This window comes from Sus scrofa, chromosome 4, assembly GCF_054392235.1.
Source record: "Sus scrofa isolate SSC_HxYL_T2T_F1_AM1 chromosome 4, Sscrofa_HxYL_maternal_Yorkshire_Landrace_v2.0, whole genome shotgun sequence".
Classification (NCBI taxonomy): Eukaryota; Metazoa; Chordata; class Mammalia; order Artiodactyla; family Suidae; genus Sus; species Sus scrofa.
The window spans coordinates 130791673-130819609 of record NC_139386.1 but is presented as its reverse complement, the minus strand read 5'-3'; the positions used below and the strand labels follow the sequence as shown (position 1 = coordinate 130819609).

The following is a 27937-nucleotide window of genomic DNA, read 5'->3' as shown; positions in this document are numbered from 1 at the left end:
TATTTGTCTGTCTTTGTGATTTATTTCACTTAGCAAATGCCCTCCAGGTCCATCATGCTGTCACAAGAGGCAAGAGTCCATTCTTTTTTATGACTGAACAGTATTCTGCTGTGTATATGCACCATATCTTCCTTATCCATTCATCATCCATCAATGGACACGTATGGTGTTTCCATATCTTGGCTGTTGTAAATAACGCCACAAGGAACAAGGGTTGCACGTGTCTTTTCAAAGTAGTGTTGTCATCTCCTTCAGATAACCACTCGGAAGTGGAATTACGGGATTGCCCAGTAGCTGTTCTTAATTGTTTCGGGACCCTCCACACTGTTCTCCTTTGTGGCTGCACTGATTACATTCCCACAGTGCGCAAGCACGCCTTTTCCACATCCTCATGGGCATCTGCCATCTCTTGTCTTTCGGGCGTAGTCATTCTGGCAGGTGTGAGGTGATGTCTCATTGTGGCTTTGATTTGCTTTTCCCCGATGATTAGAGAGGCTGCGCATGTTTTTCACCTCTTTAATTGTAAATTCTGGTTTCATTCTCCAGCTTCTGTTTTTGCTCCTGGTCTCTGATTTTTGTGACCCTTGACCACTCAGCTGGCACATTAAACATCAACCTTCCCTTATGACTTGCGAGTCAGCTCACGTCTCTTGGCCCAGCAAATCCACTGGCCATCTCAGACGAAGGGCCCTGCCATAGTCCCAACCCCTCAGAACCCTACCCCTGCTTCCCTGCCCATTTCAGCAAAGGTCCCAGGAACGGGGAGAGGGAGAATGAGCCTGCAAACTGCTTCCACATGAGAACACTGTTACTGACACACTCCTCGGATCACGTCATTCCTTGCCTCAACAATTCTTCCATGATTCTTTAGCCTGATATTCAAAGATCTTTCAGCATCAGGCTCCAAACCATTTCCCCAGCCTTTTCTCAATTTCCTTAATGAAGATTCTAATCTGTGCACATTCCCTGAAGGCTTTGCACAGAGTCATATGGCAGGTCTATTGTATCCTTGGCACCTGCAGAGCCGTACCTACCTGTTGCCTGTATGAATAAATGCACAGGAAAGGTAGGTCTAGGAGTTCCCATCGTGGCTCAGTGGTTAACGAATCTGACTAGGAACCATGACGTTGCGGGTTCGATCCCTGGCCTTGCTCAGTGGGTTAGGGATCCGGCATTGCTGTGAGCTGTGGTGTAGGTCGCAGACATGGCTTGGATCCCATGTTGCTGTGGCTGTGGTATAGGCCAGTGGCTACAGCTCGGATTGGACCCCTAGCCTGGGAACCTCCATATGCCAAGGGAGCGGCCCAAAAAATGGCAAAAAGACAAAAAAAAAAAAAAAAAAAGAGGAAAAGTAAGTCTGCTGGTCTGCTGTCACTTGATGTATTTGACCCTGAACGGTTTTCAGAGTATCGCTATATGGAAGATGGGAGAGATGACACTCAACCTGACTGACCTATGGCACATGTCGGTTTGGGTTTTTAAAGCAAAATTCTGAAAAACAGCATATTTCCTATTCGTCTTTTTTTTTCCCCCATAAAAATAGAGTGCAGAACAGGAAGGGAAAACATCTCAGTTATTTTCATATGCTGGTTGTTTGAATTCCAAGATAAACAAAAGTTTACTGTATTCCTAAACGCATCCTTTACTAGATGCCAGTAACTTGGGCTGTATTGTGAAGCCGTCTGTAATTTTTTGCCGCTAGGATCTTTTGGCCTCTGGACAATACTGTTGCTTATCCTCTTTATCATGCTTGGCCAAGTAAAATGAGACAAAGCCTGTTTTGTATGCCATAAGAGCAACCACTTCAAGTTAAATTCTTTCGAGTCTTTTCTCACATTATTTTGTGTCACAGAGACAAAATACCTTGACCTCCATTCTCTAAAATCTGCCTTTTGGAAGGTCGTAATGAATCACAATACTAAAAAATGATTTAAGCATAAACATATTTCGCCGACATATGAAGATACTCTTGTCAAAGGGATTTTTTTTTTTTTACTATTAAACAGACGACATCTGTTTTAGCTCACCACATAAACTAAGCTTTACTGTGGGTATCAATAAACACTTGTTAAATGAATGAATATGGAAAGTCAGAGAATTATGCATTTCTAGTCAATGACAACCACATTAAATAGAATGATGTATACGGGTCAATTAACTTCAAAAAATAATTAAAGAAAATAAAATACCTAGTGGAGTTAGCTAAATGTGTTCTATAATATTCATCCCATGCCTGTCTTTCTCCCCTTTTCTTCTCCTCTAAAAATGAAAACAGTGTTGAAAAAATGTTGGTCTTAAGATTTTTCACCATTGACATTACTAGATAAATTTCTAATGCTTATTTACTGCTTCCTTACTGGATTTTAAAATGTGTTTTGTCTTGGCATAGTGACCTTTACATTATTTTATTCAATTTTTTAACTGTCATGTATGCAAGATGGAGTTGGGGGAGGGGAGGCATGGTATCCTCGGCTTGAGTTCCTAAAACTGATGCTAGGAAAATTTTTGGAGGAAGCTTTCTCAGGCTACTTTAGCAGTGGCTACTTTAGAAGTGGTGATCACCGCTAATTAGAGGGTCATTCTGTCTTTGCCTTTTTAAAAATCATAATCCAAATCTCTTTAAAGATCCTTTAAATTTCATGGAGTTCCCGTCGTGGCTCAGTGGTTAACAAATCCGACTAGGAACCACGAGGTGGCGGGTTCGATCCCTGGCCTTGCTCAGTGGGTGAAGGATCCGGTGTTGCCGTGAGGAGTGGTGTAGGTCGCAGACACAGCTCGGATCCCGCGTTGCTGTGGCTGTGGTGTAGACCAGCGGCTACAGCTCTGATTCGACCCCTAGCTTGGGAACCTCCATATGCCACAGGAGCAGCCCTAGAAAAGGCAAAAAGACAAAATAAATAAATAAATAAATAAAATAAAATCCTTATAAAAAATAAAAATAAAATAAATAAATTTCAGAGGAAGATTTTTAATATCTATGAGGCTCATTCTCGAAGCTAAGAGTCCAGCAACTTTTCACTTATAATATTGGAAATGTTATTGCCAAGTATGTTAAAATTATGCCAGTGGTTTCAAACTTGAAAAATGTATTTAGTTGTGCTAATAGTTCACATTTATTCAGGGTCCTTCCTCTGTCAGACACTATGGTGGGGCTTTAACGTGCATTATCTTACGTAAGCCTCACGATTACCCTGTTTGTGCCCATTACACAGATGAGAAAACAGGAACTGAGAAGCAAAGCAATGTGCTCAAGATCATACAGCTGGTGAATGGCAGGACCAGGATTTGAAACCAGATGTGTCTGATGCCAAAGCCTCCAGTTTTCAAATCTGCTACCTTGCAGTGAGGTCCCCGAGTACCACCGTCCTGATGGAGGGCATCTCAGAATGGCAAAGCCTTGAGCCAGGTGGATTCCTCCCACAGCTTCCTGGTCTTTGGTACAGACTGGTATTTGCCTGCTTGCCAGAGGCAGACGGAAACCTGAAGCGGAAAAACGAGTTCTTAGCTATTGCATGTCCTGGGTTAGTGCACAGCAGCAGCAGCTACATCTCTTGCCCTTTGGAAAATGGATTAAAACAGTGATGCTTAATTATGAGGTTTAGAGGAAAGAGAATGTGAAGTCTAAAGACCTATTTTATTTTATTTATTTATTTTTTTTGTCTTTTTGCTATTTCTTGGGCCGCTCCCGCGGCATATGGAGGTTCCCAGACTAGGGGTTGAATCGGAGCTGTAGCCACCGGCCTACGCCAGAGCCACAGCAACGCGGGATCCGAGCCGCGTCTGCAACCTACACCACAGCTCACGGCAACGCCGGATCGTTAACCCACTGAGCAAGGGCAGGGACCGAACCCGCAACCTCATGGTTCCTAGTCGGATTTGTTAACCACTGCGCCACGACGGGAACTCCTAAAGAGCTATTTTAAATTGTGGAAGCATGGGGGTATGGAGACGATTGTTTAAGGAGAAATAAAGGAATTCTCTTCCCTGACCTTCTTCACCCCAAAAGGAGAAAATAATCCACAAGCCTCCTGCTCGTGGATGCATCTGGATTTTCCTTTTTACCTGGTACTACAGGAATCAGACATCTCCGGGAATTCTTCAAAGTTCATTTGCTCCCAAAGGAGTGCAGAGGAATGGCCTGCTTTTAGATCCCTGTTTGTTGGTTTAAGCCAAGAAAGATGCTCCTAGACAGCAGTGGGAGTTGAGGACGTGCCTGAGTGCGGCCTGTGGTCCCTTCATTTCCTTAGAGCTCCATCCTGCAGACGAGATGTCACCTTAAGTGTGTGTGTAGTATTTCTCCGTTTTGACCTTACTTCAATCTGGGCAGGTCATATGCAGCTATTTGCTTTTAACATGAACACCAGCCTTCCTCTTGCATCAGTGTTTCAATTCAGAGCCCTTGGGTATCCAATACTCCCAGCAAAGGGCTAGCATTTCCAGACTTAATTTTTTAAAAGTCATCACGGATGGCTCTTGAAAAGAAAAAACAAACTAGCATGGTACAGTGAAATTTTGAAGCCTGAGTGTACAATAACTTTTCTTTTTTCTTTTTTTTTTAGGGTTGCACTTGGGGCATACGTAAGTTCCTAGGCTAGGGGTTGAACTGGAGCTGCAGCTGCTGGCCTACACCATGGCCACGGCAACGCCAGATCCAAGCCGAGTTTGTGACCTACACCACCCCACTTAGCGGGGCCAGGGATCGAACCTGAGTCCTCACGGATACTAGTCCGGTTCCTAACCCACTGAGCCACAATGAGAACTCCTACAATAACTTTTTTTTAAGTTATTTTGCAGAACTCTGATTCAGTTCTTCCTTTCATGTTAAGTGGCATATATTTGTCTTGCGTGTGCACCTACACTCACAGATCTTCTAGAAGCTAGTCTTTAGTTTCATATTCCAGTCTCATTCCAACCCCATCACTATACCGCAACTGCTTTGTTAAGGTCACCAGAAGACTTCATATTGCAACATTCTAACATCTACTTTTAGTTCTTTCGACGTTGTTGCCAATCTAATTGAGTTCCTTATCCCTTTTATATAGCAAAAGATACATAAATTTAGTCTAAATGAAGTGTCTTCCACCTCCTAACACGACAGGATAGATGCAAAGGATTTTTCCAAGACTCCTCACAGTCCCTACAAGATGTGTTGCTGCCATGACTGCTCTGCACCAGGCGGAATCTTACTAAATCCAAGACACTTTTTTGGAACTTACGTCACCATTCAGGAAGCACCTACGCACCTTTCTTTAAACAGTTTCTGGTTTTGGTTTCCATGTTAGCACACTCCTATTTCTTTTCTTTTATTTTTATTTTATTTTTTTTTTTTTAGCTCTTCTTTCTTAGTCTCTTATGTCAGCTTCTCCTCTGCTACCTGGCAATTAAATGTTAGTATTCCTCAGAATTCTGTCCTAGGCGCTGCACCCTTTCCTCTGAAAAAATTTCATCCATTGCCATGACTTCAATTGTCAAATCCCAAATTGGCATCTCTGGCACAGATCACATTTCTGAGCAACAGATCTGAACAGGGAACGGCCTGCAGGACATTTCACCATGAATGTTTCAAAGGCATCCTCGAGTCATGCAGTTTTCCCAAGACTGAACTCATGACCACTGCTTCTTGCCTCAGTATGTGGCTCCATTCTTCACCCGGTTACTCAAGTGGTAAACCGGGGGCTTGGCCTTGACTCTGACTTCTCCCTCATCCCTCCCATCCAGCCAGCCAAGTAAACTCTTGGCTATGATTTACCACCCTCATCATCCAACGGAGGGGATGTCCTTGGCCACAGATGCGAGCATCCTAGTCCTTGGAATGGGTTCACCTCCTTGATGGGTCATCTAGTACCAAACACCGAAATGAGGAAAGATCATCACATCTGCAGCAAACACTCCCCGAATGATAGCAGTTCACTGCCAGATGGCCCAGCAGTAACACCGGCTGCAGGTGATGTGCAATTCCTGGCAGTAACACCAACCCCTTCCGTTCCTCTCTCGCAGCTGTATGACACATGGAACTCTCCCTGCTATAATCCATACTCAAATTTCATTTCCTAAGCAAGTATTCCAGTCCTTGGGACACTCACTCATTCTTCATCCGTCTTTGTGGGCTGATGAGCACGAACCACTAATGGCAAATACCTCTATGTTGTAAGGGTTGATAAAACCCAGTTTCTAAATCTACAGGGCTGAGAGCCAGATCATAGGCTGTGGTAAATTCACCAAGATAATCCACCCTTCGGGGCCTCTTGAAAGATGGCCAATGGATCTTGCCTGGAGATGGCCATGTGCTTTCTATTTGAAATGTCTCTGGAGGGCTTCTTGGGCAGACGCCTAAACCCTTAAAATGTTTGTTGAAAAAAAATATACAAAGTTGCTTGATTTAGTATAAGACATGCAGAGACTTCCTTTAGTGATGGGGATTATTTGCAAAAAACATGCTGGAATCATGAATAGCAGAGGGAGTTGCTTCACCAACCATTCAGAGAACCTGGATGTGGTTTTCCTCCTACACTGGAAAATATAGTAGCTACACAGAGAATTAAGAACATGGCATTCTGGGGGCTCACTTCAGCAGCACCTATACTAAAATTGGGATAATACAGAGAAGATTAGCATGGCTGCTGCACAAGGATGACACACAAATTCATGAAGCATTCCATATTAAAAAAAAAAAATATGTGGTATTTCTCATGATAGCAACCTGAATATAAATGTCTTTATTCATCTAACATTTTATCCTCCCCTCAAAGAGGACTGACCACCATATGAAATATGCCTTTGGGGTCCAGTTTGTGACAAGGAACCTTGGAGATGGCTTGACCCAAATACAGTTGACTCTGGCACATACAGAGCCTGTCCAGTTGAGTTTATTAAGGCTGGGACACTGAATACATTCACTAAAAGCAAGACTTGGAAACAACCTAAATACCCATTGACAGATGAATGGATAAAGAAGATGTGGTACATATATGCAATGGAATATTACTCAGCCATAAAAAATAACGAAATAGTGCCATTTGCAATGACATCAGTGGACCTAGAGATTATCACACTAAATGAAATAAGTCAGAAAGAGAAAGACAAATACCATATGATATCACTTGAATGTGAAATCTAAAATATGATACAAATGAACTTATTTACAAAACAGAAACAGACCCACAGACACAGAAAACAAATGTATGGTTACCAAAGGGGAAGGGGTAGGGAGGGATAAATTAGGAGTTTGGGCATAGCAGATACAAACTACAATATACAACACCACAATGTACAAAACAGAACAAGGTCCAATTGTTTAACACTGGGAACGATATTCAATATCCTTAATAAACCATACAGGAAAAGAATATGAAAAAGAACATGAACATATATGTATAAGTGAATCACCTTACTGTACATCAGAAACAAACACAACATTATAAATCAATTACATTTCAATTTAACCCCCCCCAAAGAAAGGTAAAAGAAAAAAAATGTAAAAAGAGAAAAAGAAAAAAGCAAGCAAGCAAGCATCCTGCCGGGATCGTTGCAGCCTACACAGGAAACAACTGGCTGTTCTCTGTGTGTGGCAGGTATTTCAAAGCTTCAAGGACGCCTCCTGTGGCCCATCCAGAAACCACAGACTACTTTAGGAGCTCAGACTGACGAGAAGCAATGAGGCTAAAATAGACAGAGGACTTCAAGGAGGAAACAGCTTCCCCTGAGTACAAGGGGAGAAGGGAGGTCGTTCCAGGCAAAGAAAAGGTTTGGCAGCAAAAATCAGCGTTAAGGAAACCAGCCTGCAGGGAGCAGAGGGTACACATCAGGCCACGGTTTAGGAAAACAGGTTAAATGGAGTGTTGATGCTCGGTTGTGCAGGTCCTTGGAAGCCAGAAAAAGGAGTTTAACCTTGATATGTTTGGGAAAAGGGAGCATCACAAGGACAGCTTAGAGAGTGGAGACCAACAACGAGGAAGGCCAAGCAGGTGACTACTGTTAGTAACCAGAATCTAAGGATGGGAGCTAAACCCGTTGCTGTAAGAAAGAGAAGCATTTCTGAGAGGAACATGGGACAGAGTAAACAACCCAATTCACATAACCAGCCACGATGCAGCAGAGAGAGTGGAGGACGTGGCACCACGAACCTCTCCACGGCGTCCATGAAACACGCGCGAGACCCCCCCTTGGCTTTCATTCATCACACAAGCCTTGACTCAAAATTCCAGAACGTTTTCCTGTTCCCCATCCGAGTCATAGAACTTCTTGCAAAAGGAGAAAGATGATGTGTGTTGCTGTTATCATTATGAGGAGAGCCGGTCATCACACGGCCTTGGTCACGGAAACTGCTTCCCGCTTGCTTTTTACAGGTACTGTGTTCTTCCTTTTCTTTGCTTATGGCTATTTCATTCCAAACAATTCAACCAAAAGACCAGGCTTCTCCCACACCTGCCCCTGCTTCCTGCTTCATTCTTTCTTCCATCTTGGATTCCACTATTGCAAAACAACAGAGAAGTCCAGAGGAAAGATTTTGCTTTGCCTAGCCAATAAAACATACCTCCTGTTTTATTTGCAGTGGGGAATATGCCATCTATTTTCACTTCCCAGCCCTCACCCCCCAGGCAGAATCTGCTGTCTCCTGGGAATTTCCCCCAAATATGGGAAATACTAGCAACAGACATTTAATGAGGGCCCAGTAGGATATGCTCAGTTTCCTGTCTCTTTATTAGGAACTGGGGTATTTTTTCTTCTCCACATCAGACCTGAAGGAAAGGGTGAGGTCTTTCATGTTTCCAATAGTCTCCACGGATAACTTACTTAATGTCCCAAAGATAACAAATTATAGGAGTAGGCATCATTTAAACAAAATGCCCCTCACACAATTTTTATATACTTGTCTTGATAACAATTTGATTACAAGTTACACACTATCCAGTTTTGATGTAAATATAGTCGCAATTTAAAAATCCTTATCCACTTTGCCATGTTCTACAAGTTCCTCAAAGCAAAGAACAATTCAGTTTTATTTTGGAAATACTGCTCATTAGGAAACAGAACTTAGTTCATAATGCTTATGTGGTCTCTTAAAATTATTTGAATAATAGACATACATAAATTTGCCGGAATAGGGTCAATATATTTTTTCTCTAAAAGTGACTTTTTACCATTTATATTTTATAGTAAATATACTATCGAGTGAGACATTTGAAAGAGTAACTGTAGTGCCATGTACACAAAAAAGTTTATTTATTAATGAAAATAAAAGAACTACATTTCCTAAGAAGAAAGCTGAAAAACAGCATTCCATACATGACAGTAAAGGTTTCCAGGGACAACCTTCCAGCAACAAGAAGAAATGAAAGAAGGCAGGGTTATTCTAAGCCATAGAGTGAGTTCATTAGGTTCTAGGACGACTGGTTGACCTGCTGACTCCCTGAGCATCCCTGCCAACTCTTCAAAAGGTAAGAGGTGCTTCAGGGAGCAGGGCCAAGGGCAGGGGATCTGTGTTTCCTGGAAATCACCGTGGCGTCGGGTCTTTTCGGAATCGAATCAGCTTCATGGGATACAAACACACAGACATATATGCTATCTATGGAAAACATATCCAAGTCTGGTAATTTGACTAGAAATTGTCTTAGTGGACGATCACAGAGTGTTTGAAAGGAGGGTTTTATCTGGGGGCATATATTTGTATTCTACTCATGGGTAATTAAGAACTCTACCTTGATACAAAGCGTAGAACCACTGATGATTTGAGATGCTCTTTGAAACAAGCTGAAAGGACAAAAGTTTATAAAACCACAGTGATAAATGTGGATCATGAAACAAAAGGTGAAATAACTAAATAACACACACTTATTTATATACATATTGCAATTATGATTTTTATATCAAAGTATCCATTGTCTTATGTCATCCTAGATTTAAAAACAAAGATCCAGGGGTTCCGGTTGTGGCTCAATGGTAATGAACTCGACTGGTATCCGTGAGGATACGGGTTCGATCCCTGGCCCCATTCAGTGGGTTAAGGATCCGGCACTGCCATGAGCCATGGTGTAGGTCACAGATGCCGACTGGGATCCCACGTTGCTGTAGCTGTGGCAGCTGCAGCTCTGATTTGACCCCTAGGCTGGGAACTTCCAAATGCCAGAGGTGTGGCCCCAAAACAAACAAACAAACAAGCAAACAAAAGATCCTTCTCAATCTCTGACTCTTGAGTTGACTGCACTGACTTTGACATTCAGAAAAACCTTGGGTAATTAAGGCTTTCGGTGTCTCTAGCCTAGCTTCGAAGGGGAATATTTTAACAAGCTTCTATAAACTAGAAAGAGGGTAACCACATAACTTATTGTCCAAACCATGACAGTTTTGAGAGGAAAAAGGGGGCACTAGCCAGATGGCACATGAAGAAATGAGGCATAAACTGGTGTCTTCATCGTCCCTTTGAGAGATTTCTGCATCAGGGATATCCAGCACTTGCCTACACGTCCAGCATCCATCAATCACATGACCACCAAAATTACACACAACATATCTGTCAACTAGAGGGAAGATAAAAGACTTTCAAAGACTAAAGACAAAAGCGATGGCAGGTTATCGCCGGATGACTCTGTTTAAGATGTGCTGGAATAATATCTGTGAAGAATTCACAGATTATTTTTCTTTGACCCTGTCCCAGCTTTTAAAACTTTCCCTCCCTCGTCGCCTCTGGGAAGGGCTGTTACAGAAGAAAGCAGATTTAAAAAGAGACTCGTAGCTTTTAAGTTTCAAAACCTGGGCCCTGGGGGGAACTGAACAGACACCCAGCAGTTTTCAGAAAAAAAGAAAAAGAAGAAAAGAAACAAAAATCAGCAGCTGGCACCTAGAAAACAAACTTGTGATCGCCCAAGGGAGGCAGGGCGGGATAAATTAGGAGTATGGGATTAGCAGGTACAAACTACTCTGCATAAAGGAGATAAGCAGTGAGGATTTACGGTATAGCACAGGGACACAGAGTCAGTATCTTGTCATAACCTGTAATGGAAAAAAATCTGAAAAAAATAAATATAAAAGAAAATAAGAACCTGCCTTCAGGCCTGGAGGGTGGAAGGAGAGCAGAGCTGAGAGGAAAAGACAAGAGCGCAGAAGCTTGGGGTCCTTGGGAGAAGAGTGTCTGCACTTCCTCCCCCATCCCGCAAGCTGAATTGAGATCTGCGGGAATCTACGGGATTTAGGAGAAGCAAGAGTGGAGGTGAAGTCCTGCGGGCGGGAAGAGCCTGGGGGAGAACGAGCACCTTCAACAGCCTTGCCCACATCCCCAAGGTGGTAGAGAAACCACGGGATGCCCTCATTGTGTCCAAGAGGGTACCCAGTGACTCTGACATCTTCCAGGGTTTTCCATTCCCCAGCGTGTCCTGGCAACACCTGACCGAGCAGCAGAATGAGAGCTGCTGCCCCAGAGGAAGAGCCCGAACCACAGGGGGCTTTAGGAATGAGCCTGGGAGCTGACTGAGCATCCACTGAGGTGACAGTGGCCCCAGAAGATGTCAGTGTGGCCCGATGATGCCAACCTCACACCCCGCCACTCCTAGAACACAGGCACTACTGTGGGAAAAGGAAGGAGAAATGCCAATTTGACTGAAATTATGTTTCTGCCATCCCAGGGGGAGGCGCGACAACAGAACGTGGGTTGAGCTAGAGGAGGAGAAAGCCCTGTCCATTTCTTGTACACCTGTGTTGGTGGATGAGAATCTGAGCCCAGAACATAGACAAGGACGTTCAGGATGGCAGCAACAGTGCAACCTAGTCTAAAACAACGAAAAGGAAGAATGTCACCCGGAGCAGCTTTGAATCCAGCCCTCCCTCACCCACACGGTGAGTTCAAACAGGCCCTCTGCCCTGCCATTGCTTTTAAATCCACCTCTACACATTCTGTTAGGAAGACCTTTCAATGTCATTTCCTTGACACCATCTCCGTCCTTCTCTCTCCAAGGCCCCTGCCTCAGCTCAGACACGCGTCATGTCTCTTTGCACTAACATATTAATAGTAACAATATCGGCAACAACAAACTAACATTTATTTGGACCCTCATGTGGCAGACATTGTGCTGTTTTCTGTGTCTATTAACTCTTTCAGTTGTCACATCAATCCTATGAGGTACTTGCTGTCTTTATCCCCATTTCACAGATGAGAAAACTGAGATGCCAAGAGGCCAGGTAAATTGTCCATGGCCATAAAGCTAGAAAATGGGAAGCCAGAAAATCTGGGCTCAGCATCTGCCCCCAGAGCTATTTCAAAGGACTATTTTTATACTCCCTCGTCCTAGTTCCGAACTCCCCCTGCATCTGATATTGCGCCTCTCTCTTCCGCACCATTGCCTATGGAGTGTTTCTAAAGCAGAAATCCGAACAGAGTACGTCTTCCATAAAATCCCACAAAGGCTCCCCATTACCTTAGCATAAAATTAAACTTCTTAGAAAGCTGACATGATTTAGCTTCTGACTGTCCAGTGTCATCCCACAGGCATTTTTTCCTGGCAATATAGAATTTTCCTGACATGTAGTACTGGTAGTTATTCCCTGACCCAAGAGAATGGACAGGATGTCACACACACACACACACACACACACACACACACACACACACACACACCCCAATCCTCACCTGCTCCTTTTAAGAGTTCACGCGTATGACTCCTGGTTTTAGAAGCATGTTTCTAACATCCTAACCTAAAATATATAATACTAAATTCTAATCAATAACTGCCTTGTGGAGTTCCCATTGTGGCTCAGAGGAAACGAATCTAAATAGTATCCATGAGGACGGAGGTTCGATCCCTGGCCTCGCTCAGTGGGTTGGGGATTCAGCGTTGCTGTGAACTGTGGTGTAGGTCACAGACGTGGTTCGGATCTGGCGTTGCTGTGGCTGTGGCACAGACCAGCAGCTACGGCTCCCTATCCTGGGAACCTCCATATGCTGCGGGTGCAGCCCTAAAAAGAAAATAAATAAATAAATAAATAACCGTTTTGTCTGATCATTGAATTTTTTGTCTATATTTCCCATTACATTATGAGCATCCAAAAATCAGGCTATATTTTGTCTCTGTTTGTCTCAGGCCAGAAGGCGGCAGGCACTCAATACAACTGCCAAATGAAATACTTGATCAAAAATATCTTTCATATCCTTATCTGCTGCTCCATTCAACAATAATTTCACAAACATAGATGCCAGGCATGTGGAGATATTCTTAAATTCAATTCTCCCAGCAATACTGGAAGATAGCCATGAGCATTCCAGTTTTAAAGATAAAGAAAACTGAGGCTGAGAGATGCACAGAGAACAAAACAAGATTATGATATATTATCCGGCAGCATTTTCTGAGAATTGAAGATTACATAAACAAGTGCCAAGTTCTAAACACAGCAGCAACAGCGCAGTGACTGGGGATCCTCATGGTTACTGATGGGTGGTAACTGCCACGGTTTCTTACTGTCTTACACGCCAGGGCCGGTTCCTTACTGTCTTACACGCCGGGGCCGCTTCCTTACTGTCTTACATGCCGGGGCCGCTTCCTTACTGTCTTACACGCCAGGGCTGGTTCAGATGCACCAGATCTGCTCCTAACTTAAAACGAATGGCTCCTCTTCTTCCCCCAAGACTGCGACCTCCTTTCCTCGGCACTCATTCCCATCCTTGGTGCCCTCCCTTGGTGCCCTCCCTTGGTGCCCTCCCTGGGCTCCCACAAGGTCCGGATTTCTAATTTCTAGAGATCATTTCACACAATGAGACACAGGTCCCCTTTGGGACCTCCTGACCCTACTTTGGAGGAACACATTCTTACATTTTTCCCAGCATTTTAAAAGAATTTCCTTCCTGGCTTTAAGAAACTGGACGCTGCCCGCCTCTTGTCATGTTCAGGGTTGATGAACTGCAGCCTTGCCTGCGCGCAGTGGCGCCAGCCCGGCCCTGGGGGCTGTGAGACACCCAAGGAAGATGCCCTCAACCTTCAGTTCCGGGTCCCAGCCCCTCTCCACTAGCACCTGGAAAAACGTGCTCTCTAACGCTAACAGGGGACCGAAAAACCTGTGCTTCCCACTGTGGGGTAGGGTGGGGCTGGCGCTGCCCTACCCAAGAGAGCAGTCCCTAATTTGGGGGTACCAGTCCCAACTGCGCCCCCACCCTGCTGCGTGCCTCCCACCCCCACCCCGGCACTCCCGTACCTTCTCAGGAACTTTAGTGAGAAGGAAAGGAAGAGGAAAAGAACGCAAAGAAAAGCCAGGACAGGGTCCCAGATGACCTCACACTCACCCAGCCAACAGGATCTAAACTGGAAGGTTCTAACGTTAGGAAAACGTATTATTCGAGGAGTGGACATGGAAGCCAATCAGTTCGATGGTGAATACACGTCATTGCATTTGGGCTCAGATACAAATGTCTGCAGATGTGCCTGGAGTGAATCTTTGCATTTTTTTCCCTCCACCTTTCCTCCCACCCCCTAGCTCTTCTCTTTGCACAGGTGGCAGACAGAATCCAGGCAGACATCACCTCAAAGAAAAGAGGACACAGCAGGCCACAGACAAAAATTCTTGGCTTACGACTTTCAAATTCAGAGGCTTAATGATAGTATTTTATCAAACCTCACATTTTACGTGTATTCTCTCGTTTAATCCCCATTCTAATTCTATTACTTTGTGTGGCGGGCGGATAGAATAATGGCCCCTCAAAGATCTCCATGCCCTAATCCCTGAAACCTGGCAGTATGTCACCTTAGATGGCCAAAGAAACTTTGCAGATGGGGTGAAGTAAAAGGTCTTTTGTTTGTTTGTTTTGTTCTTGTTGTTTTGCTTTTTTAGGGCCGCCCCCGGGGGCATGTGGAGGGTCCCAGGCTAGCGGTCTAATTGGAGCTCCAGCTGCCAGTCTATGCCACAGCCACAGCAACGCGGGATCTGAGCCACTTCTGCGACCTACACCACAGCTCACGGCAACGCTGAATCCCCAACCCACTGAGTGAGGCCAGGGATCAAACCGCATCCTCATGGATACTAATCTGTTTCCTGCTGTGCCACAAAGGGAACTCCAGCAACTATCTTTTTGAATATCTGTTACATGCCAGATATTGGGCGAGGTGTCAGTGACATGAAAATGAGTAAGCTCTCGTTCCTGTCCCAGTTACTCCAGAGAGAAAATTAGTTCCAGCTTGGAGGTTGTATAAAATAGATTGTTCGAATACTTTAACCATCAATAATTTTGCCAAAATCGACGTACCTTCTGCTCTTTACTGCTACTCAAACACTGAAGATTTCCCACTTTGGTGTGAAATACTAATATCCATCAGCTCAGTTGGATCCAGGGAGCATGGGACCGACTGGCAATATGACATAAGTACAAGCAGTCGTGACAGTAATGTGTGGGAGTGAGTAAGGGTCACAGAAGACCCACAGAACGTCGAAGGTGTTTCCTAGTTTAGCTCAGATACTTGTGTGAAATTTCCCAACCAACCCGGGAACAAGAGGCTCGGCAGAGATTATCTCATTAAGTGAAGTGACCAGTCTCTAAAGACTCTCAACGTTGCTGTTACTTACCTGCTAAACATCCTATGTATGGAACGCCTCTAGTCCATGTAGGGAGATAATTTTCTGCTGATCTCTCACTTTCGTTTATATCTCGTGAGTAGAATCACTGAGTAGTTCTAGACTATTTTTTAAGGGTATTTATCTAGCACACAGCTTTGGAAGTATTTTTCTCTGGAGAGGAGGGCAGGTTTTTTGTTTTTGTTTTTGTTGTTTTTTTGGGGGGGTTGTTTTCTGAGCATTAATAAAGATAATGTCTTTTACCAGGGAAATGCTTGAGCAGGTTTGCTTGTGGCCATCACACACAGAAAGAAAGAAAGAAAAAGAAAGAAAGAAAGAAAGAAAGAAAGAGATAAAGCAAGGAAGTAAGAAAAGAAAAGAAAGGAAGAAAGGAAGAAAGAAAGAAAGAAAGAAAGAGAGAGAGATAAAGGAAGGAAGGAAGAGAAAGAAAGAAAGAGAGAAAGAGAGAAAGAAAGAGAGAGAGAGAGGAAGATTCTTGGGCTCAAACTCCTCAGCTGTTCTCACACTGTGTGTGCCACACACCCTTGAACCCACCTCTTTGTTGTCCCTGTGGGACTTGGGGAAGCAGGAACCTGCAGCTCAGGCTGGCTGTGCCGTAGGTAATGAAATCCTTTGTCTCCGACCCAGCCGTCTCATGTCTTCTGCCTGCTTCCATGAACCTGCGACAGCCCAGCTTTTAGCATGGAAGTAGGTAAAATGCACCCCTTCATAGGTCTGGATGGTGAATCACTTCCAGTCTCATCAGACACAGCTCTCGCTTCAGCCACTGCTGCTGCAACTTCTCCCTTGCAGACCTCAGCGATTCTGTGTAGGAGCAATTTGGTTGTGCCCTGGTTTCGACCTCTAGCTGTCTGTTCTGGGGAACCTCGGACGCCCCTGTGTGGAACATCTGTAGGAACCCTCAGCCCTCTGGCACATGCAACCTGCAAGGGAGGGAGCAGACCAAATGGGAAACAGAAAACAGTGGATACTTTTGTGTGTGTGTGTGTGTGTGTGTGTGTGTGTGTGTGTGTGCTTTTTAGGGCTGCACCTGCAGCATATGGAGGTTCCCAGGCCAGGGGTCAAATGGGAGCCACAGCTGCTGGCCTACACCACAGTCACAGCAACGAGGGATCCAAGCCGTGTCTGTGACCTACACCACAGCTCAGGGCAACACCGGATCCTTAACCTACTGAGCGAGGCCAGGGATCGAGCCTGCATCTTCATGGATACTGGTGGGGCTCCTTACCTCAGGGCCACAACAGGAACTCCCTAGTGGATAAATTCTTCCTTCCTCATTTAAACCCAGGTGAAATGTGCTCCCACCCACTTCAAGAGCCCCATCAGAGGATTCTGACAGATAGTGCGCCAGTCACCCACAGGAGGGGCCAGCCCCTCAACACAGCGTCATCTTGGCTTCCCTCCTTTCTGTCTTTTATGCCCGCTCCCTGGAATCACACAGTTAAATAAACATCACTGGCTTTAAGGGGAACCCACACGAAGACACCTCACCTATCTCAGTTTTAGCAGTGGTTATTTTCCCGTAAATTAATGTCTGGAACATTTGAAAAGTGTGTTTTCTTTTTTTATGGCCATAGTTGGGCATATGGAGGTTCCCAGGCCAGGAGTCGAATTGGAGCTACAGTTGCCAGCCTACACCACAGCCACAGCAACGCCAGATCTAAGCCATGTCTGTGACCTACACCGCAGCTCCTCATGGGTAATAGTCGGGTTTGTTTCTGCTGAGCCAAGACAGAAACTCTTATTTGAAGAGCTATTACTATCAGTGTTGGGACTAAACTGTTTAGTGCAAAATTCTTGGCTTCTAACAAAAAACACCAATGCTTCTCAGGTGCCTTAAGAAGTGTGGTTATTTCTGGTATTAATTTCCTAATTTCATATGGAAAAACAGAAATAGAGTATGGAAGAGAGAAGGAGGCAAATTCGATGAAGACATTAGTTTCTGTAACTGCCTACTCAAGATGAACTAAAAGGAAAAAAGACAGGAAAATGTGGGATGTGGTTGTTAAAACGCTTTTATAATAAAGTGTTCACTTTGTTCAAGCAAAGTGTAAAGTTCAGGGAGCTTATCCTTCATTTTTAATATGCATGATGACTGTCCGTGGGTAAACTACAGTGGCAGCGTGGTGGAAAGAACGCCTTGGCCAGGGGTCTTGCTACGAGGAACTGTCTTGTAAAGTTAATTTGCTTTGACAAGTTCCAGATGTGCTTCATCTGACCAGAATTATTGAGACCCTGCAGCTGGGCATAGATCAAGGCAATGTCCTTTCTTGCTACACAGAAAATGAGTTTTTATATAATCAACTGTCTGTCTCACAGGATCTAAAAATAGCATATATAATCTTTATTTTAATCATTTTTCATTAAGACTGCTGTTAGGCTTTCTGTGTGTGTCACATGAAAGAAGACACCCTTAGTCTTCATTTGGGGGCTTCTATTTCCCCTTCTCTTTTATATTTTGGCTCAGCCACTTTCTTAGCTATATGATAGCTTGACGAGGTGGTGGCTATACCTTCCTAGAGCCTACAGCTCACTTCCTTGGATGGCTAGTAGGCAAGGGAGCGTCTTCAGCTTCCTCTGACATATCCTGAGATCAGAGTTCCCCTTTTTGAGGAACCTCCAGATTTTCAAAGAGGTGCCATAAAAAGCCCCCCAAAAAGTTTACGATGTAATTTATCATTTGCTCCAAATTGTTAGGTGCCTGTGCGGCTCTGTCCTCTCCATGTGGATCAGAATGTCTGAGTAAACAACACAAGTGTGACCAACTGGTGAGAGCACCTCGAACTATTGCCGTTGAGAATGCTGAAGTAATCTCCCCGGCTTTACCATAACCCATTCCCAGCTACTCCAACACAGGAAGGAAGGCTTGGTGGATCTTTGACTTCAAAGAGGTTTCTCCCTCCTCAAATCAAAATTAAATACCAAAGCCATTTTCTTTCTTTCTTTTTTCCCCTTGTCTTCTCAGGGCCACACTTGCAGCATCTGGAGGTTCCCAGGCTAGGGGTCTAATTGGAGCTGTAGCTGCCAGTCTACACCACAGCCATAGCAACGCAGGATCCTTTACCCACTGAGCAAGGCCAGGATCGAACCTCATATTTACCAGGAAGTCATTTTCCATCGGTAGCCACACTGTTAACAAAGACTTCAGGACCCGGATTCACATCGTATTTCCTCCTCTCTGCCTTCCGTATTTTTTCTTTTTTTTTTCCACACAAAGACGGTGGATTGAGGCTCTCCTGTCAAGAAAAAGAAACTACCCTTAGAAAGCACGACTCACGGAGTTCCCGTCGTGGCTCAGTGGTTAACAAATCTGACTAGGAACCATGAGGTTGTGGGTTCGATCCCTGACCTTGCTCAATGGGCTGGGGATCCAGCATTGCCGTGAGCTGTGGTGTATATCGCAGAAGTGGCTCGGATCCTGCGTTGCTGTGGCTCTGGCGTAGGCCAGTGACTACAGCTCCAATTAGACCCCTAGCCTGGGAACCTCCATATGCCACGGGAGCGGCCCCAGAAAAGGCAAAAAAAAAAAGACAAAAAAAAAAAAAAAGAGAAAAAGAAAGCACGACCCACAATTCTTAACTGCTGTGATTAACGAATACTAACATAGTTTTGTCCATTCTTTCTCCATGTTAAACAGCTGATGTCCTGTATGGTAAAAGTTTCTTCTGCGCTCTTCAGTGGCATGTGTTTGATTTGTATGTTCCTGCCAAAATGTAAACTGCTTTTGCGACGCTCCAGAAGTTGACAAACTTTTCCCCTAAAGGTCCAGATAGTAAACGCTTTATTTATTTATTTGTTTATTTATTTTCACCTTTTAAGGGCCATACCTGAAGCATATGGAGGTTCCCAGGCTAAGGGTCAAATCAGAGCTGTCGCTGCTGGCCTACGCCACAGCCACAGCAATGTGGGATCCGAGCCACGACGACACTGCCAGATCCTTAATCCACTGATTGAGGCCAGAGGTCAAAAATTTGTCCTCATGGATACTACTCAGATTGGTTTCTGCTGAGCCATGATGGGAAGTCCCAGACAGTAAATATTTTAGACTTTGCAGGTCACACATCTCTATGGCAACTACTCACCCCTGCCATCGTAGGGCAAAAACAGCCATAGAATTTACATAAACACATGAGCCTGGCCACGTTCCAATACAACTTTATTGATGGCACTGAAATTTGGTGTTCATGTAATTTTGTGTGTGTCACAAAATAGTCTACTCTTAAAAGAATATTTTCAATAATTTTAAAATGCAAAATCCATGTTAGCTTTGTGGCGTGGACCAAAGCAGGCAGCAAGCTAGATTTGGCCCACAAACTGTAGTTCACAGACAACCAATGTTCCATCAGTAATAATGCCAAACTTCTGAGAGTTACAGCTTATCACTGTGTTTAAAGATTTCGAGTAAATTGTGCCTGTGTCTCAATTTTAAATTCAATTTTAGTATTTGGGATGAGGGGCAGGAATTTAAAACCTAACTTTAAAATTCTACTTGGGAATGAAATTTGGTATTTAAAATCTAAAGCGAAGACAGTAGTTCTAGGAGTCCTTGCTGTGGTGCAGTGGTTTAAGAATCCAGCTGCAGCAACTCAGGCCTCAGGTGAGGTTTGGGTTCGGTCCTTGGCCTGGAGCAGTGAGTTAAAGGATCCAGCTTGGATTCAGTCTCTGTCTCAGGAACTTCCATATGCTGAGGGTCCAGTCATTTAAAAAAAAAAAAAAAGGACAAGAAAAAACAATGGTTCTAAATATGAAAAATCACTAGCACTGAACCTTAATTAACATTGCTTTATTGAATTATAGCTTGATAAATTGTCTTCAAAACAGTAAATATTCACTTCCTTAAGTAGTTTGAATAAAAGTTGAATAGTTGTTATCCTATTCTGGAATTTTAAAACATGTGCGAATACTAAAGATTTCATACAATATCATTTAAAAACTTTACTTTCAAGCATATTTCTTTTCTACCAAAAGGGCACAAGGCCCTGAACTTGGAATTTCTAGGGGCTTTTCAAAACCATAAATCATCCTCTTTAAAGATAACAAGAAAATGGAAGTTAAACGATTATGACTTCACTGAGGCAGACATTTTTCCCATTAATATTTGAAGTGGAATTGTCAGCCCATTGCAGAGTGGTACCAGATGCTAGCAACTTTTAGTCCCAGAGATGACACTTGACACACCACAGCACCTGCCCTTTGACCTCCCAGTTCAAACAGTGTTTTACATTATATTGAAGCCCGATGAATATCAAAAAAGTCCCAACTTTCATAAGTTTGCATTTAAATTTTAAAAATATGAATTTGGGAGTTCCCGTCGTGGTGCAGTGGTTAATGAATCCGACTGGGAACCACAACGTTACAGGTTCCGTCCCTGCCCTTGCTCGGTGGGTTAAGGATCTGGCGTTGCCGTGAGCTGTGGTGTAGGTTGCAGACGCGGCTCGGATCCCGCGTTGCTGTGGCTCTGGTGTAGGCCGGTGGCTACAGCTCCGATTAGAGCCCTAGCCTGGGAACCTGCATATGCCGTGGGAGCCGCCCTAGAAATGACAAAAAGAAAAAAGAAAATATGAATTTGGTCCTATGAGTCTCTCTGAATTTTAGCAATAGTAACAGGATTTACTCCAAAGTGTTTGAAATGTATACGATTTAGGGGAAAATACGTTGTTTTCTTTCGATGCTTAAATCACCTTCAAGTAGAATATGCTTATTTCACCTTATAAATATTTTTTCTCCCTTGGTAGATTTCCACTTATTTCTTTCAGAGCTGCCCAGTCTTCCTGTTTTTAATTTTGCAACTGGGTTACAACTACCCACAGGTAGCCCAAAGATGAACAGATGAACAGGTATACAAAACAACAGGATAGATAAATATTACAGTAAATAGATTAGCTTCTTTTATTTTTTCCAAATCCTGAGACATACGTATCTCTTTAAACTATGCTACCAATAATAGAGCATGTAATTACTTATTACCATATTTTCAAATTGAATTTCAAACTTAACATGAGCCATGTATCTGCTAGCTATGCTAAAACTTGTTTAAAAAATTAGCTGAGATCTACTGGAAAAACTGGATATCCACAGGCAAAAAAATGAAGCCGGAATTTTACCTAATACCATACACAAAAATTAACTCAAAATGGATCAAAGACCTAAACATAAGAGCTAAAATTATATGCCTCTTAGAAGAAAACAAAGGTAAAAGATTTGGCAATGATTTTTTTGAATATGATACCAAAGGCCCAGGCAACAAAAGAAAAAAAATAGACTAATTTGATTTCATAAAAATGAAAAACTGTTGTGCATCCAAAGACACTATCAGCAGAGTAGAAAGGCAACCCATAGACTAGGAGAAAATGTTGGCAAATCATAAATCTGATAAAGGATTTATAACCAGAATATACAGAGAGCGCCTAAAATTCAACAGACACAAAACCCAAGTAAAAAATTGACACAGAACTTGAATAGAGATTTCTTCAAAGGAGATGAGCGAATGACCGAGGAGCCCTTGAGAAGAGGCTCAACATCACAAATCACTGGGAAGAGGCGAATCAAAACCACCGTGAATACAAACTCACACATATTAGTATGGCTCCTATCATAAACAAATTAATAAAAAACAGAAAATAATAAGTGTTGGCAAAGACGTAGGGAAGTTAGAACCTTTTATGTGCCGTGGATGGAACTGGGAAGTGGTACAGCTGCTGCGGAAAACTGTATGGCAGCTGCTCAAAAAATTGAGAATAGAGTTATCACGTGAGCCAGCAATTCCACTTTGGGTACACACCCCAAAGAAACACAGGCGAGGTGTGAAGAGATATCTTGTACACCCAGGTTTGGAGTGTCATTGTCCACAACAGCTAAAATGTGGACGAAACCTTAGTGTCCACTGGTCGGTTAATGGATAATTGGGTGTGCGTACCACAGAATCTTATTCAGCCACAAAAAGGAAGGGGTTTCTGCCATGTGCTACACCCCAGATCAACCGTAAGGACATTATGCTTAGCGAAATAAGCACAAAAGGACAAATGCTGTATGATTCTACTTACATGCAGTAATCGGACTAGTCAGATTCACAAAGACAGGAAGTAGAATGGTGTTTGCCAGGGGGTGAGGGATGCAGGAGACGGGGAGTTATTGTTTAGTGGGTTTACAGTTTCCGTTTCAGGATAAAGAATCCTGGAAACTGGTGGTGATGAAGCTGCACAACACGTGTGTGGATTTGATCACCTGAACTACACACTTCAAAATGGTTCAGATGGTTAAGGTTATGTGTATTTTACCACTATAAACAATTTTTATTTTAAATATAGTTGAGATCTACTACAAACCGAGACCTTTGTAAGCAGAGTCCTGCCAATTACCAGCCAGTTGTAATTTCAGTTCTGCCGCTTCCTGGCTGGTTGTCCTCAGCAACTGACTTAATCTTTCCCAAAGCTAATTTCCCTAGTCCATAAAATAGATTCAATAATTAAAGACTTAGAGACAGCACATATCAAGATCTTACTAGAGTGCCCAACTGAGTGCCTGTGAAAGTCCCGTTCAACATATCCTTCTCTCTTCCTCTCATTATACCAATAATTCAAACATACAGCAAATGGGCTTGAAAGGGAATCCTTGGAGGTTTTCTCTTATTGCCCTGCTATCGAACTTCCCCAATTTCTATTCAGGATGCTTGGATAGGAGGGCAGCATCTAGTTTAGCTGCTAGAATGTATGTCCCTCAATGCCTCACTATTCCAACGTAAGACTAAACTTAAACATTATCCACCTGCCTCAATAGAGCTGGACCCTGAGGGTAGCTGTGGGGTTAGAACCATTTACCCAGTTCTCTCTCAACTATCCACTCGGTTTTTTACAACAAATAGGCCTATGTGAGGGGACAGCGAGCCAAAGAGAAAATAGTGCCACTGGCTCTTAGCCCCCTTTTGTGAGCCCGCACCTGTATTTAGGGCATATATGTTCTGTCTGTTCATACTTCCCCACCACGGACCTCAGAGCAGCATTCTCTCTGGTTTTAGGTTTTTTTCTCACCGTGCCGTGTTAGTGACCCTTCCTGGACTGCGACTTTGATGGCTGCGGACTCTCATCTTCAAGGGGGAGCAAAAGAGGGGCAGCATTAAGTCTCAATCCATCACCCAGACAAACAGGATACACATAGAAACTTTCCTCCTGTGTCCAGGGTTCAGGCTGACCCCTCTCCGCCCCTACTTTCCACAGGTCCGCACTGCTCCCTAATCCACCTCTCACTGAAATGGCTACATCATCAAGAAGGGGTGTCTTTTTCACGGGCTCATTGGTTCCTACATCCACTCGTGAGAACCACTGAGCGAGTTATTATTTTGCTTCAGCTGTTTTCCCTGCAAAGGAGACCACACTTGGTGACACTAGAAACAACATTTTTGTGGTCACATCAGTAAGGCTGAGAACAGGGTTGTTGCTTTGGCTTTCGGGGAAACCTTTCAGTTTATAAACACACTAGATGCTCTTCTCCTTTCAAACTCTCTCAAGGAGAAATAAACAGAAACAAAATCAAAAGGGCTTGTATGTGGCAAAGAGCCTCATGTAGGAATAAACTCCTTTTGAAGCTTTTTCCCAAAAGAGACTGCCAGATCATGGAGTTCAAGTTCTCATTCTCGCTCACTTGCTCGTTAGACGTTTATTGAAAAGGTCACCAAGCTTATAGAGTCTTCCTCCTCTGGTTTATTTTCTACTCCCTCACCTAAGTGATCTTAATAAAACTCAAGTCTATTTCTCTCCGTCCCGCACTGAATACTTTGCTAGCTCCTATCACCCTCGGTTTGGGATCAGCACACAAGGAACTTCACAATGAGGTTCCTCTTTACTCTCGAGGTTTCTCCTCCTCGTCTTTTTCTATTTGTGCTGACATAGTATCGAACAACTTGCAGTTCCCCGAACAGTCCTCGTAGGATGCCCGGGAGAGTGTCTCTTCCTCCCACTGTCACTGGTGAACCCCTGTCTGTTTTTCAAAACCCAGGTTGGGCTTCAGTTTCGCCAGGAAAAGTTTTCTGATTCAGAGTGAATAACGCTTCTATGCACTTATTCCATTCTACGCATTCATTTATTTGATGAATTCAATAACATTTGACAAATATTTACTGGCCTACTTAATACCTAACACAGGACTTAGAATACCAGCATTGTAAGTACTGTACAAGGGAATTTCATCACCATTGTTGTCATCCTGGCTAATGCACAGAGTTTGCCATGTGCCAGGCACAGTTCTCAACAGCATCCTCTTCTTAACTCATGGACCTGGGCAAAGCCCTGTGAGGTAGACTCTATGGCCCTTGGGCAAATAGGAAGCAACGGAGTCCCTGAGAGGCTAAGGAACTTGCTCATCCTCCCCTGGCCGTCCGACCTCAAGTGCATAGTCTACACAAGCTTCATCTGTAGCGTTAACAGAGTAACCAAGCCTAATGAAGAAGATGGCCATTAACAAGCAATTATAACAAAATGTGGAAAAAGAAGGAAGACAAGATGCCATGGAAAGCTGCATCTGGAGACCTAACCTTCTCAGTGAGGGGAGGCTCCCCCGAGAAAGACGTGCTTATAGCTGGCTTTTGGTGAAGGATGAGCATGGAAACTGTCCACTTCAACCCCTAGACAGACTTCAAACTACTTAAGAGAAGAGTCCTCTCCTTAGCCATCGCCATACCACAGGACCTAGTCTACTGCTAGGCACAGTCCGTGCCAAATCACCACAATACATCCAGCAAATTTAACCACCCTCTGGAATGCTCTTATCTCTGAAATCCCAATCTTCACCACGCCACCAAACTTCTGCTACCTCTATCCTTCTAACGCAAACTTATACCTCCATTATACCAATCCTCAGTTACAGCAAGAGTTCCAATTCACTGGTCCCTGCACTTCTTATCTATTGCTTCATCAATCCATCAAGCTAATATTATCATCAATCACCTTCCTAAAACCTTTCCTCTTCACTCCCAAAGATTCCGTGACGCATCAGAACAACCCCTTCCTTGTAAACATCCTCACTTGCCCCTCTCTGTGTGATCTTCATCCTTGGTGAAACCCAACGACCCCTTTCCAATCTGCATTCTCTTGACTGAAGCTTCCTTGAGAAAATAAATATAACGCTCAGCTGTCTGGACTCACTTTAAATTTACAACATGAATAGAAAATAGCCGTCCAACCCTGCTGGCAGTCTCACAGTCTTTCTAGAGTTACCTTCTCACTCTCAGAAGATACTTCTGACCTCATTGAACCTCTAATGCCCCCCCCCCCCCGCTGAAGACCTCACCTCATATTAAAAAAATGGATGAGATCAGGTAGGAGATACCTTATTCTTCCCAACCCAAACCATTGTATCTGAATTAAATCTTCTGGTTTTCCCTCTTGTTAAAAGAATGGGAGGCTGGATACTTTTCAAAGGCCTATTCCCCCTCCTTATGCTTTGGATCCATTCCTTCGTCTTCCTCTATAATTTCATTCCTATAGGTACTCCCTTTCCTCCAGCACCCACAACTTCTTTCTGCACGTCATCATTCTCACTATAACATAAGCATTTACCTGCCAACACAACATCAACCACAAAACACTTCCCCTGCTCTATTCTGCTCTATGTGACCAAGTGGGACCACCATCCTATTTCTCTGATCTTCCCCTCAAAGCAAAAACAAGACAAGAAATCAACCAACCGAAGAAACAAAACCTGAAGACTTGTCTCCACTTGTACACCTTTTGTTCTTCACACAGCTTAGTCATTCCGCCTCCCTGTGCCTCTGAAACTACTCTTGCCAGAGAAGCTACCGGTTCCCATGTTGCCAAATTCATTATCATTTCTACGTCCTCACCCTTTGACTTCCATGAAGCACGTGCTATAGTTGACCCTTCCTTCCAACTGCAAAACTTCCTCCTCCTGATCACTATGGCATCACCTTCTTCCTCACAGGTCACTCCTTCCCAGTCTCTTGCTGGCTCTTCTTCTTCCTCTGCCCAACTCTGAAAGAGTGGGGATACCCATAGCCCCGTTCTCTATCTATAATCTTTGATTAGATAATTGCATCTAGTCCCAAAGTTTTAAGTTTCATGCATAAACTCATAACTGCCAAATTTATGTCTCTAGCCTAGACTCTCTTCCAGACCTATATATTCACCTGTTTACTTGACATTATCACTTAGCTATCTAGTAGACACCTTGGACTTGAGTACTGTCAATGCCCTCCAGCTAAAGAGCAGGAGGAACCGCAATTGAACAAGTTAGGTTTCAGTGAGAATGCACACCAGGGACAACCATATAGCATCTCAGTAAGAGGGTGTTAGAAATCTGGGTTTGTGTTACATGATTTAGGGATGGATTCAAGGAAGAAGGACTTATTGGAAGCTGTAGGAAGGCAGGAGTAAATCTATAATTGTGTATTTTAATAAGTACTATCTAGAATGGCTGAGTGTTTACAGAGGCTAAAATTATAATTAGTAAAGAAGCAGCAGTCGCTCCCATTAGCCAGGAGAAGAAAATGTTTGCTCATTTTTGTGGCTTGACAAAATGTTTACATTTGGTCTATATCTAGACAAGATTACAGAATGACCTTATTTCTGTCTTGATCCATCATATCGAGGTCACAGAGTGGCCCTGCCTGATGCTGGTGTTCTGTGAAACTCCCTCCCCCCAACTTACTAAGCTGATATCCTACCCTTGCACTTGATCTACCCTTGGCCAACTAGTCTCTTTCCCATTTGGCTCCCAACACGATGCCTCCTTCTGTCACGATCGCGTCCTTCCACTTTATTCCCTTCGGAGCGTTTATCAACATCTAGAAGAATGTTGTTCATTTATTTATTTATTGTCACTGTCTCACTGGAACTTGGCTTCATAAAGGGACGGCGGGGTTTTCTAGGGCGTCTTCTCCGCTGTAACCCCAGCCTCTCGAAGCCAGCCTCAGAGCCAAGGGCTCAAATATATGCTGACTGACCAAGTGGCAGAGAGAATGTCACTGGGCTTGTTTCTTTGAATACAGCCACAAACAACTAGCAATTGCCTTTGTTTGTTGGTTTGTTTGTTTTGAACGGACAGGTGGGGGCATTCCACCAAAAGAAGTGAAAGCTGGGAGTCGAGAAAGTGAACGTCTTTTATCCGGAGGTTCCAAAGTCTCTCTAGGTGAGAATGAGACTCTGCTGTCTCTGACTTACTCTCTTTCCTCCGAGTGCTGTTAGATCCTTAACCTTAGGGGTCACCGTTTTCCAGCGAAGGATCACTCCCCGGCTCTCCATCAGCAACCGTTCCTGGACCAGCCTCCGCCTTGGGGCAGAAACCCACCCCCTGCGCAGGCGCTCGGCGCAGAAACCGCGGCGCGCCGGCTTCACACTGCGCATGTGCGACTCGAGGCGGCGAGGCGGGAAGCGCTGCGCAG

The 27937-nt window shown here is 43.8% G+C and overlaps 1 long non-coding RNA gene and 1 other non-coding gene across 5 annotated transcripts; one reads left to right on the top strand and one right to left on the bottom strand.

Moving 5' to 3' along the window:
- Nucleotides 1-27833, bottom strand: LOC106510230 (uncharacterized). Of its 4 annotated transcripts, none has more exons than XR_002343621.2 (5): nucleotides 27717-27833; nucleotides 18647-18782; nucleotides 16081-16469; nucleotides 4063-4256; nucleotides 2015-3480 (listed from the first exon to the last, which is right to left on the bottom strand). It is a non-coding gene; the product is annotated as an uncharacterized LOC106510230 (long non-coding RNA). The 4 variants fall into 4 exon arrangements; XR_002343623.2 differs by lacking the exons at nucleotides 2015-3480; nucleotides 4063-4256 and adding exons at nucleotides 6851-8469; nucleotides 9699-9750; XR_002343620.2 differs by lacking the exon at nucleotides 4063-4256 and having other exon boundaries at nucleotides 1-3480.
- On the top strand, nucleotides 6559-6665 carry LOC146404270 (U6 spliceosomal RNA). The gene has a single exon (XR_014845058.1). It is a non-coding gene; the product is annotated as a U6 spliceosomal RNA (small nuclear RNA).
- Nucleotides 27834-27937: the final 104 nt, after the last annotated feature.